Genomic DNA, 13,842 nt, shown 5'->3' with positions numbered 1-13,842 from the left:
CATGTTGCTGCAAATGCCAATATTCCATTCTTTTGATGGGGCAGCTCCTTTGTATGCCTTTTTAGCAAATGGCACGCCCCCCCCCCACACACACACACACACGACACAGCTCCCCAGCAAAGTGTCCATCTCTGCACTCACACAGAGAAACACCAAGTCCTCTTCTCTTCTCCCATGGGAAGTGTGTCTTTGAAGCTCAGTCTGGTACCAGTTCTTCCCCCTACTTTCTGGCAACCTGGGCATTCTGGTCCCATCTCCAACTCCACAGAAGCCATCTCCCTCCCTCCTCACACACTTATCCCTTCCCTGCCCTCTCTGCCCCCCACTATCAGAGAACTCAGAGACAAAGATATTTTCACATCTGGTTGATTTTATTTTCGTTATTAATGTATGCAGTTGCTATAATATTCAGCATCTGTACTGTTGGCCAGTACTCAGCGGCGAGACCCCCGAGCATTTCTGAAGTCTCTAGCCATGCCCTGAAGTCACTGGCTGTCCACTGGTCCAGCTGGAATGGCAGGGTTCTCCATGGCCTCTGGGACCTCCTCTGGTTCGTTCTGATTAGCTGGAATGGCAGGGGTCTCTGTGGTCTCTGGGACCTCCTCTGATTCCTTCTGAGTAGCTGGAATGGCAGGGGTTTCTGTGGTCTCTGGGACCTCCTCTGGTTCATTCTGATTAACTGGAATGGCAGAGGTCTCTGTGGTCTCTGGGACCTCCTCTGGTTCCTTCTGATTCAGCTGTTCATTTGCCTTGGAACTCTGGCTACAGAGCTTTGAGCATCTGATTTTCTTAAGCTTTTTGGTGGTGAGAATGTTCTGAGTTTCTTTGGCAGCTCTGCCGGAATGGGATTATTCACCCTCACGGTTACCCTGGCCACCTAGAGAAAACAAGAGCGGGAGCAAAGAATGGCACTGGTTTAGGGAAGAGTGTGAAGACAGGTGGGAACGATGGCTTCAGGAGAAGGGGTGTGGGCAGAGAAGGGTTATGTGCCAGGCAAGGAGAGGCGAGGGGGTCTTTTGGGGTGGGGCCGATGGACAAGAGGACTTTGGCTGGGTTCAGCTCACCTTGACATTTTTTCTGGACCTCAGTTGATAGGAGGTCTTCATCTTCTCCTGGGTAACAGGAGGTGCGTGTTCCATAACTGCTCTGGAGCCTTGTGGCTTCCTAGTCACCTCAGTCATTTGGAGGACTCACAGTGGTCTGCTCAGAGACCCTGAGCACCCCTATATATGCCCGTCCCCATGGAACCTCACCCTCATGCTTTATGAGGTCAGCAAGTCTCTTCCCCAGCCAATGGTGGCCCTGGGTGAGCTTGGACATCACAAAGCCCCATCCTGACATGTCTAGCGGGGGATGGGGAGCAATTCAGATGATTTGCTGGGAGAAATGAGGCATTTGTAATGCCCTAAAGAGACCTCCAAACTCACCTGCCACCCTCACCTCTATGTCAACTCTGATGGGTCACACAGCAGGCAGAGTGCATCTCCTCCAAACCTTGCCCCACAGCCACACTCCTCGGGCATTCATTCTGTTCTCTCTCAGCTTTCACCATTATCTAGCTTTTCATATCTTGCCTAAACTCCCTCCATGACAACTAGGTTGTGTTTAAGTGTCTGTGGAAGCGAGAATCATTCCACATTCCTCCTGCAATGTGGTCTTAATGCACCTCGAAGACCACTTAATTCTGGGCCAGCCGACAGAAACCTTTCCCATCATGCCTCCTTTTCTCCGCGTTCCAGGAGCTCTCCTCTGTTTTCTGGTCTCCAGTCGGAAACCCTTGTCTTCAGTCTGTGAGTATGCAGTGAATACACTTGACCTTGTTCCACATGGAGCTTTCTTGAATAAACCCACTAGGTCATGATGTCTAACTTTTTGAATATGTCGTTGGATTCTGTTTGCTAGAATTTGTTGAACAATTTTCACATATGTTCATCAGTGATATTGGCCAGTAGTTTTCTTTTTTGGCGGCATCTTTGGCTGGTTTTGGGATTAGGGTGAAGGGGGCCTCAGAAATTGAGTTTGGGGGTTTTACCTTGTGCAGTAATTTGGAAGAGTTTGAGTAGAATAGGTGTTAGCTCTTAATTGTATGGTGGATTCACCTGTGAAGCCAACTGGTCCTTGGATTTTGTTTGTTCAAAGATTTTTCATTGCAGTTTCAATTTCCATGCTTTTGATTGGTCTAGTGAGATTTTCTATTTCTTCCTGGCTCAGTTTTGGAAGGTTTTCCTTTTCTAAGAATTCGTCCATTTCTTCCAAGTTTTCCATTTTATTTTCATATAGCTGCTGATAGTAGTCTCTTGTGATCCTTTGTATTTCTGTGTTGTCTGTTGCATGCACTGCAGCAGCATTCACAACGACCAAGAGATGAAAGGAAAGAGAATTCTTGGGTGCAGATGAAAAGAGAAAGAAAGAAATGTGACAGAGATACACAATGAAATATGACGCCAAAATTATGAAATTGGAAAAAATTCCATTTTCAGAGATATGCAAACATCTAGAGTTAATCACAGTAAGTAAAGAAGGGCAGATTAAAGAGATATCATATCATATACCTTCGAGAGGGGATTAAAAAAAAAAAAAATTGATGGCGATGAGTGAAAAAAAAAAAGTGAAATGGACTTGCACTCCTGGTAAGAAAATTACGGTTAGCAAAGGGTGTTGGTGGGTGAGAGCCTGAAAGGTGAAGGCTGGAATAAATTTATTCCCACAAATGCCTATGAAATTCATAATCCACATGGACTTCTTGTATCAAGAGAAATGTGCTCAACAGATTCTCAAAACAGCTGTGACAGTAACCACAGCTGAACACCTCCAGGTATCTGTGGAACGGAAGGAGAAACTGGTTCCCTGCAACAACTACAACGGTGTAAATTGTCTTAAATGAGAAATAAAAGTTTCACTTAAAGGAAAACCTCAAAGGCTAAAGAGACAAAAGCTTTTGGTGACTTCCAGGGTCTCCTTTTCCTCTCCTTTACAACCAGGCCTGGGAGAACCTCAGAGGGGGCTGTTACCATAGCAACAAGAGGAGGGAATGAAGAAATGCTGCCGCCTTGTGGACATTTTCTATAACAGCAACCTTAGAATGCTGATGGAGCCAGTGTTCACAATGGTGCTGAGCTCTAACCCATACCCACTCTTTACAAATTGCCAGGGCTCACATAGGAGAAAATATAAACACAGGGGAAGCTAACAGGTAGAGGATATGAACGGGTGAACACAATTCCGTGCCTCATTAGAAAAGCTGATGACAATGTGCACATAGGATGAAATGTAAGAGATACGAACATCTAAGCTGTTGAGGATATGATCACCTCTGCCTCAGCACGAAAAAAGGCCACTGTCTAAAGCTGTACATGGAATCAGTGGTAGAATAGCATTAGTACAGTGGACACTTTAGGTTACTGGTGGGATGGACCTGATAAGAGGCACTATGAGCATGATTAGGAAAGTGCACTCCCATGAAAGACAAATAAATAAATAAACAAAGAGGCAGAGACAGTATGATAAACCAGGTCCTCTCCTGGAGTAAATCAGAAATGAACAGATTTCGAACACCACACACCCCAAACCAGGTCCCATGGAAACCATTCAAAACATCAAAGAGATGAAAGTGAAGATAGCATACCTGGACAGAGGAATGTATAAGGAAATTGATACAGGTCTAGAATGAATTTTGAATCAAGGATTGAAATCTGAAAGTAGGACAACTTCAGAGATAGATAAACCCAGAGACCATCCCACAGAGTGAAGGAGGTTTGATTCAGGAAACATCAGGTGATGCAACAGAGAGGTGGGATACAAAAATCCACTGCAGTGAGCACCCACACAAAGGTGACATGGATATCCAACCTGGCAAGAAACCTATGGGTGGACCCTGGTGGATGGAAGGGAAACATCTGTAGTTTGGAATTAATTTCTTCCCACAGATACATATAAAATACAGAATCACGTAAACCTATTGCAGCAAGAGTGGTAGTCGACACACCTTCTAATAATATGTAGGTGAAAACAAGCACAGCTGAATACATAGAGTAGTCTCAGTGTCACGGAACAAGAATCTGTACACGTAAAACCAGCTCCCCTTGTCTTCAACTTAAAGAGAATAGGAAAATTTACTTCAAAAATCCAAGAGTGAGGAGACACCGCGTTTTGTGGCATCCTCTGGCTCGTTCTACTCTACTCTACAACCGGGCCTGACAGAAACTCTCAGATGCGGCAGGCCATCCCAGAAGAGGAGGGAATCATAAAACCTTGCAATGTAGAGGGTTTTCTCTGTAATGGCAGCCTTCAAACTATCGCTGATGGATATATGATATACACAAGGCCGCTGGACTCAACATGAGACCTACCCTTGAGCATGTCAGGGGTGATTCATCCAAAAAAGAAAAAAAGTGGAAAAGAAAATCCACAACACTCTCAGGAAGAAAACATCAACAGTTAAATACAGCTCAAAGTGCTTTAAGAAATAAAGAAACACAGATTTTGAAAAACACGTGTAAGTCGACCATGCACTGCAGCAAGATTAACAACATCCTATACATGAAAGTCAAGAAACTGATGCTGTCACTATTGAAAACAGTAAGCAGTTCTTTTAAAATTAATTTTTATTTTCTTATTGATGGATAGTTGCTTTACAGAATTTTGTTGTTTTCTGTCCAACCTCAACATGAATCAGCCATATGTATACATATGTCCCCTCTGTTTAGAACCTCCTGCCCATCTCCCTCCCCAGTATGCAGCTTTTGAAACAAACTAAAAATAGAGTTAGCATATGATCCAGCAGTCCCACTACTGGGCATATATCCAGTAAAGATGAAAGCTCCCATCAGAACAGAGACGCGCACAGCAGTGTTTATAGTAGTACCAAGTACAGTAGCAAAGAAATGGAAACAACCTGAAATGCCCATACATAGGTGAATGGATAAAGAAAGATATTTTATACATACAATGGAATATTAACCATAAGAAAGGATGAAACAATGCTATTTTGTCAACATGGATGCACCTAGAGATGATGATACAAAGTAAGTCAAACAGAGAAGGATAAGAGGAGCTTAGGTGGTTTCAGCTCACTTTTTGGACTTCAGTTGATAGGAGGTCTTCATCTTTTCCCCCAGGGTATATGGAGATGGCTGTAACGTAACTGCTCTAAGCCTTGTGGCTTCCCAGTGACCTTAGTCATTCTGAAGGCTCCCAGTAGTCTGTCCCAGAGCCCCTGAGCACCCTTATATATACCCATCTCCAGGGGGCCACACCGTTACGGTTTATGAGATCAGCAAGTCTCTTCCCCAGCCAATGGTGGCCCCGGGTGAGCCTTGACATCACAAAGACCCATCCTGACATGTCTAGTGGAGGATGGGGAGCAACTCAGATGATTTTGTGGGAGAGATGAGGCATTTGTAATTCCCCTAAAGAGGCCTCCAAACTCACCTGCCACCCTCATCTCTCCACGTCAGCTCATGGGTCACACGGCAGGCAGAGTGCATCTCCTACAAACCTTCCCCGCAGCCACACTCCTCGGGCATTCATTCTGTTCTCTCTCACCTTTCACCTTTATCTAGTTTTGAATATCTTGCCTGAAATCCCTCCACGACAACTAGGCTGTGTTTAAGTGTCTGTGGAAGCGAGCGTCATTCCACGTTCCCTCTGCAGTGTGGTCTTAATGCACCGTGAAGCCCATTGAATTCTGGGCCAGCTGACAGAAACCTTTCCATCCCGCCTCCTTGTCTCAGTGTTCCCGGAACTCGCCTCCGTTTTCTGGTCTCCAGTCGGAAACCCTTGTCTTCAGGCTGTGAGAACGCATTGAATACACTTGCCCTTGCTCCACACGGAGCTGTCTCGTTTCAAGTTTAGGACTCAGGGTCACCTCACTAGGAGTACTCCCCAGGCTTGGGTTTGAACAGGGTGATGGGGATGGGGCAGAGAAATGCTTATTTCAGGTTGTGCTGGGGGATCCCATGCAGGAAATGACCACCTGCGGCTGATTAGTATTCCCAGCAAGGGGTGGAGCTTGCCCAGAGCTGTGTGAGCCTTGTGTGCAAGGGTCTTCTCAACACGTGCCCTCACAAATCTCTTTTCTCATCTTGTTTTCTTGCTGGAAGCTCTTTTGGAGCTGACCTCACAGCCAAAACCAAGGTGGAATTCATTTCCATGAGCAGCTGCCACAAGCTTCCAGCTTCTTGGATAAAACACTGAGTCATCCTGTCCTGTGCATCTAGTTCCCACGGTCTCTCATTGAGCTGGTTGGCTCTGGAGGAAAGGGGAATGGATTGTGTGCTCCACCTCAGTCCTCGTTTTTCCAATTGACTCGTAGGGTCAACCAGCCTGAGGTGCACCCCTGGGGACACTTTGTTGGCTTAGTGGGTCTCCCTGGGTTTCCTGTGAAGTGTTCACATCCTGGTGTCCACTTGTTGCTTACTCACCCAGGGTCCATCACACTGCTGAACATTTTAAGAGGTAGAAAAAGCACGCCATAAACAAACCCAAAAGATGACTCTTACAATTTTGAGAAGAAAGATCTTAAAACCTGATAGAAAAATGGGCAAGAGGCACGAGCCAACACTTTACAAGAAAGATGTATCACTGGCCTTTAAATTTATGAAGACATGTTTAAAGACATGAGCAGCCAATTCACAAGAAGAGGATGGAACTAGCCCCGAACCACGTTAAGAACATATTAAATCTCACGAAGGTAAGAAAAATCATACTAAAATCCCCTTGAGAATTGAAACTCAGGCAGAAGTGGCATAGATTTTAGAAGTTGCAGACAGAGACATTAAGATACTTGGAATAACTGTGTTTTGTGTGTTCTAAAAGTAAGGAGGGACATGGAAATCCTAAAATAGACCCCATTTGATCTTACAGATATGAAAAACATAGTGTCAGATGAAGCCCATTTTAAGGGTTTCCTGGTGGGTCAGACAGTAACAAACAAACAAAAAAAAAAACCCACCTGCATCATGGGAGACCGGGATTCAGTCCCTGGGTTGGGAAGATCCCCTGGAGGGGGGAATGGCAGCCTGCTCCAGTATGCCTGCCTCGAGAATCCCCATGGACAGAGGAGCCTGGCGGGCTACAGTCCATGGGGTCAAAAAGAGTTGGACCCGGCTGAGCAACGAAACACAGCACAGCACAGCACATTGAATGTTTGTGAAAGAAAGGCAGGTAGGGAGGAAGGAGGGAGAAAGGGAAACAAGGGAAATGAAAGGAAGGAAAGAAACTCCTCTGTTGCTGGTGAGAACAGAGCAACCAGAGATGTCCCCCAGCAGGACAGCACCCCACATGTCCATCTGAGCACTCTCAGACGGTTTGAAACAACCATCACCAACTTTGGTCCCAGTCTTTCAACCAAACTCATGTGCAGGGTTTCCCACTTACAGGCTAATAGTCATCATGGTTTCTCCTCATTCAAATCGTGATTCACCCAGAAGTGGAAAAGACACGTGTGCCCCAATGTTCACCACAGCACTGTTTACAATAGCCAGGGCACGGAAGCAACCTAGATGTCCATCAGCAGACAAATGGGAAAGAAAGCTGTGGTACATAGACAAAATAGAATATTGCTCAGCCATTAAAAAGAACACATTTGAATCCGTTCTAATGAGGTAGATGAAACTGGAGCCTATTATACAGAGTGAAGTAAGTCAGAAAGAAAAACACCAATACACTTTACTAAGGCATATATATGGAATTTAGAAAGATGGTAATGATAACCCTATATGGGAGACAGAAAAAGAGACACAGATTTACAGAACAGTCTTTTGGAGTCTGTGGGAGATGGCGAGGGTGGGATGATCTGAGAGAATAGCATTGAAACATGTATATTATCATATGTGAAACAGATAGCCAGTCCATGTTCGATGCATAAGACAGGGTGCTCAGGGCTGGTGCACTGGGATGACCCAGAGGGATGGGATGGGGAGGGAGATGGGAGGGGAATCAGGAGGGGTAACACATGTACACTCATGGCTGATTCATGTTAATGTATGGCAAAAACCACCACAATATTGTAAAGTAATTACCCACCAATTAAAATAAAATAAAATAAAATACATTCCTTTGCTAAAAAGGACCTAATCAGTATTGGCTTTTTGACCTCCAAAAACGCCATTCTTTTCCTTCCTTTCTTCCCTCCTTCCTCCTCCCACTCTCTTTCCTTTTCTTTCTTATAATACAACTGTTAAAGCTTGCTTTCCATTTATAGTTATGACAAAGTCTTGGCTCTATTCCCCATGTTGTACAATGCATCCCTGAGCTCATCTTCCACCTAACTAACACTGTGTGCCTCCCACTCCCCCACCTCTGTATTTCCCCTCCCTCTTCCCCTCCCCGCTGGTAACCAGTACACGCTTCTCTATATCTGCGCGCCTCCATTTTCATCATATTCTCTACTTTGCGGTATGTTTAGATTCTATAAGTGATATCATACAGTATTTGTCTACCTCTGTGAGTTATTTTCCTCAATATTCTACCTTCCATGTTGTTGCAAATGCCAATATTCTATTCTTTTGATGGGGCAGCTCCTTTGTATGCCTTTTTAGCAAATGGCACGCCCCCACCCCCCACACACACGACACAGCTCCCCAGCAAAGTGTCCATCTCTGCACTCACACAGAGAAACACCAAGTCCTCTTCTCTTCTCCCATGGGAAGTGTGTCTTTGAAGCTCAGTCTGGTACCAGTTCTTCCCCCTACTTTCTGGCAACCTGGGCATTCTGGTCCCATCTCCAACTCCACAGAAGCCATCTCCCTCCCTCCTCACACACTTATCCCTTCCCTGCCCTCTCTGCCCCCCACTATCAGAGAACTCAGAGACAAAGATATTTTCACATCTGGTTGATTTTATTTTCGTTATTAATGTATGCAGTTGCTATAATATTCAGCATCTGTACTGTTGGCCAGTACTCAGCGGCGAGACCCCCGAGCATTTCTGAAGTCTCTAGCCATGCCCTGAAGTCACTGGCTGTCCACTGGTCCAGCTGGAATGGCAGGGTTCTCCATGGCCTCTGGGACCTCCTCTGGTTCGTTCTGATTAGCTGGAATGGCAGGGGTCTCTGTGGTCTCTGGGACCTCCTCTGGTTCCTTCTGAGTAGCTGGAATGGCAGGGGTCTCTGTGGTCTCTGGGACCTCCTCTGGTTCATTCTGATTAACTGGAATGGCAGGGGTCTCTGTGGTCTCTGGGACCTCCTCTGGTTCCTTCTGATTCAGCTGTTCATTTGCCTTGGAACTCTGGCTACAGAGCTTTGAGCATCTGATTTTCTTAAGCTTTTTGGTGGTGGGAATGTTCTGAGTTTTCTTTGGCAGCTTTGCCGGAATGGGATTATTCACCCTCACGTTTACCCTGGCCACCTAGAGAAAAAAAGAGCGGGAGCAAAGAATGGCACTGGTTTAGGGAAAAGTGTGAAGACAGGCGGGAACAATGGCTTCAGGAGAAGGGGTGTGGTCAGAGAAGGGTTATGTGCCAGGCAAGGACAGGGGAGGGGGTCTTTTGGGGTGGGGCCGATGGACAAGAGGACTTTGGCTGGGTTCAGCTCACCTTGACATTTTTTCTGGACCTCAGTTGATAGGAGGTCTTCATCTTCTCCTGGGTAACAGGAGGTGCGTGTTCCATAACTGCTCTGGAGCCTTGTGGCTTCCTAGTCACCTCAGTCATTTGGAGGACTCACAGTGGTCTGCTCAGAGCCCCTGAGCACCCCTATATATACCCGTCCCCATGGAGCCTCACCCTCATGCTTTATGAGGTCAGCAAGTCTCTTCCCCAGCCAATGGTGGCCCTGGGTGAGCTTTGACATCACAAAGCCCCATCCTGACATGTCTAGCGGGGGATGGGTAGCAATTCAGATGATTTGCTGGGAGAAATGACGCATTTGTAATGCCCTAAAGAGGCCTCCAAACTCACCTGCCATCCTCACGTCTATGTCAACTCTGATGGGTCACACAGCAGGCAGAGGACATCTCCTCCAAACCTTGCCCCACAGCCACACTCCTCGGGCATTCATTCTGTTCTCTCTCAACTTTCCCCATTATCTAGCTTTTCATATCTTGCCTAAACTCCCTCCATGACAACTAGGTTGTGTTTAAGTGTCTGTGGAAGCGAGAATCATTCCACATTCCTCCTGCAATGTGGTCTTAATGCACCTCGAAGACCACTTAATTCTGGGCCAGCCGACAGAATCCTTTCCCATCCCGCCTCCTTTTCTCTGCGTTCCAGGAGCTCTCCTCTGTTTTCTGGTCTCCAGTCGGAAACCCTTGTCTTCAGGCTGTGAGAACGCAGTGAATACACTTGACCTTGTTCCACATGGAGCTTTCTTGAATAAACCCACTAGGTCATGATGTCTAACTTTTTGAATATGTCGTTGGATTCTGTTTGCTAGAATTTGTTGAACATTTTCACATATGTTCATCAGTGATATTGGCCTGTAGTTTTCTTTTTTGGCGGCATCTTTGGCTGGTTTTGGGATTAGGGTGAAGGGGGCCTCAGAAATTGAGTTTGGGGGTTTTACCTTGTGCAGTAATTTGGAAGAGTTTGAGTAGGATAGGTGTTAGCTCTTAATTGTTTGGTGGATTCACCTGTGAAGCCAACTGGTCCTTGGCTTTTGTTTGTTCAAAGATTTTTCATTGCAGTTTCAATTTCCATGCTTTTGATTGGTCTAGTAAGATTTTCTATTTCTTCCTGGCTCAGTTTTGGAAGGTTATACTTTTCTAAGAATTCGTCCATTTCTTCCAAGTTTTCCATTTTATTTTCATATAGCTGCTGATAGTAGTCTCTTGTGATCCTTTGTATTTCTGTGTTGTCTGTTGCATGCACTGCAGCAGCATTCACAACGACCAAGAGATGAAAGGAAAGAGAATTCTTGGGTGCAGATGAAAAGACAAAGAAAGAAATGTGACAGAGATACACAATGAAATATGACGCCAAAATTATGAAATTGGAAAAAATTCCATTTTCAGAGATACGCAAACATCTAGAGTTAATCACAGTAAGTAAAGAAGGGCAGATTAAAGAGATATCATATCATATACCTTCGAGAGGGGATTAAAAAAAAAAAAAACATTGATGGCGATGAGTGAAAAAAAAAAAAAAAAAAAAAGTGAAATGGACTTGCACTCCTGGTAAGAAAATTACGGTTAGCAAAGGGTGTTGGTGGGTGAGAGCCTGAAAGGTGAAGGCTGGAATAAATTTATTCCCACAAATGCCTATGCAATTCATAATCCACATGGACTTCTTGTATCAAGAGAAATGTGCTCAACAGATTCTCAAAACAGCTGTGACAGTAACCACAGCTGAACACCTCCAGGTATCTGTGGAACGGAAGGAGAAACTGGTTCCCTGCAACAACTACAACGGTGTAAATTGTCTTAAATGAGAAATAAAAGTTTCACTTAAAGAAAAACCTCAAAGGCTAAAGAGACAAAAGCTTTTGGTGACTTCCAGGGTCTCCTTTTCCTCTCCTTTACAACCAGGCCTGGGAGAACCTCAGAGGGGGCTGTTACCATAGCAACAAGAGGAGGGAATGAAGAAATGCTGCCGCCTTGTGGACATTTTCTATAACAGCAACCTTAGAATGCTGATGGACCCAGTGTTCACAATGGTGCTGAGCTCTAACCCATACCCACTCTTTACAAATTGCCAGGGCTCACATAGGAGAAAAAATAAACACAGGGGAAGCTAACAGGTAGAGGATATGAACGGGTGAACACAATTCCGTGCCTCATTAGAAAAGCTGATGACAATGTGCACATAGGATGAAATGTAAGAGATACGAACATCTAAGCTGTTGAGGATATGATCACCTCTGCCTCAGCACGAAAAAAGGCCACTGTCTAAAGCTGTACATGGAATCAGTGGTAGAATAGCATTAGTACAGTGGACACTTTAGGTTACTGGTGGGATGGACCTGATAAGAGGCACTATGAGCATGATTAGGAAAGTGCACTCCCATGAAAGACAAATAAATAAATAAACAAAGAGGCAGAGACAGTATGATAAACCAGGTCCTCTCCTGGAGTAAATCAGAAATGAACAGATTTCGAACACCACACACCCCAAACCAGGTCCCATGGAAACCATTCAAAACATCAAAGAGATGAAAGTGAAGATAGCATACCTGGACAGAGGAATGTATAAGGAAATTGATACAGGTCTAGAATGAATTTTGAATCAAGGATTGAAATCTGAAAGTAGGACAACTTCAGAGATAGATAAACCCAGAGATCATCCCACTGAGTGAAGGAGGTTCGATTCAAGAAACATCAGGTGATGCAACAGAGAGGTGGGATACAAAAATCCACTGCAGTGAGCACCCACACAAAGGTGACATGGATATCCAACCTGGCAAGAAACCTATGGGTGGACCCTGGTGGATGGAAGGGAAACATCTGTAGTTTGGAATTAATTTCTTCCCACAGATACATATAAAATACAGAATCACGTAAACCTATTGCAGCAAGAGTGGTAGTCGACACACCTTCTAATAATATGTAGGTGAAAACAAGCACAGCTGAATACATAGAGTAGTCTCAGTGTCACGGAACAAGAATCTGTACACGTAAAACCAGCTCCCCTTGTCTTCAACTTAAAGAGAATAGGAAAATTTACTTCAAAAATCCAAGAGTGAGGAGACACCGCGTTTTGTGGCATCCTCTGGCTCGTTCTACTCTACTCTACAACCGGGCCTGACAAAAACTCTCAGATGCGGCAGGCCATCCCAGAAGAGGAGGGAATCATAAAACCTTGCAATGTAGAGGGTTTTCTCTGTAATGGCAGCCTTCAAACTATCGCTGATGGATATATGATATACACAAGGCCGCTGGACTCAACATGAGACCTACCCTTGAGCATGTCAGGGGTGATTCATCCAAAAAAGAAAAAAAGTGAGAAAGAAAATCCACAACACTCTCAGGAAGAAAACATCAACAGTTAAATACAGCTCAAAGTGCTTTAAGAAATAAAGAAACACAGATTTTGAAAAACACGTGTAAGTCGACCATGCACTGCAGCAAGATTAACAACATCCTATACATGAAAGTCAAGAAACTGATGCTGTCACTATTGAAAACAGTAAGCAGTTCTTTTAAAATTAATTTTTATTTTCTTATTGATGGATAGTTGCTTTACAGAATTTTGTTGTTTTCTGTCCAACCTCAACATGAATCAGCCATATGTATACATATGTCCCCTCTGTTTAGAACCTCCTGCCCATCTCCCTCCCCAGTATGCAGCTTTTGAAACAAACTAAAAATAGAGTTAGCATATGATCCAGCAGTCCCACTACTGGGCATATATCCAGTAAAGATGAAAGCTCCCATCAGAAAAGAGACACGCACAGCAGTGTTTATAGTAGTACCAAGTACAGTAGTGAAAGGTTGCTGCTGAACGATAAGACACGGGATTCTTGTCCTCCGGAGGAGACGAATTCAATCCGGGGCCAGAGACGAGGCTGGATCGCTCAGAGCTTTTGTGTAATAAAGTTTTATTAAAGTATAGAGAAAGCTTCTGACATAGGCATCAGAAGGGGGCAAAAGAGTACCCCCCTCCTAGTCTTTAGCTGTATGTTATATAGTCACTCACAGTCTGTTAATGAAATGAAAGGAATGTCATAAAATTTAGAATGGCATCAGATAATCCATCCCAGGCCATAAAACGATTGACTTGAATCTTGTAGAAGGGCAGAATACCAACAAATAGTTCCGTTTACATAGATTAGGGGAACAATACCTGAGTAAGTAAGTTAGGCCGTTTGGCGGAACCAACTTGAAGGTAGAGTCTGGGGTTCATTAACATAGCTTAAGACAACATTTCCATACGAAAAAGGAATGTGTTGGTTAACTCAAAGTCTGAGAG

The sequence above is a fragment of the Dama dama genome, chromosome X (assembly GCF_033118175.1).
Source record: "Dama dama isolate Ldn47 chromosome X, ASM3311817v1, whole genome shotgun sequence".
NCBI classification, from domain to species: Eukaryota; Metazoa; Chordata; class Mammalia; order Artiodactyla; family Cervidae; genus Dama; species Dama dama.
Note: the sequence above shows the minus strand (reverse complement) of the source record.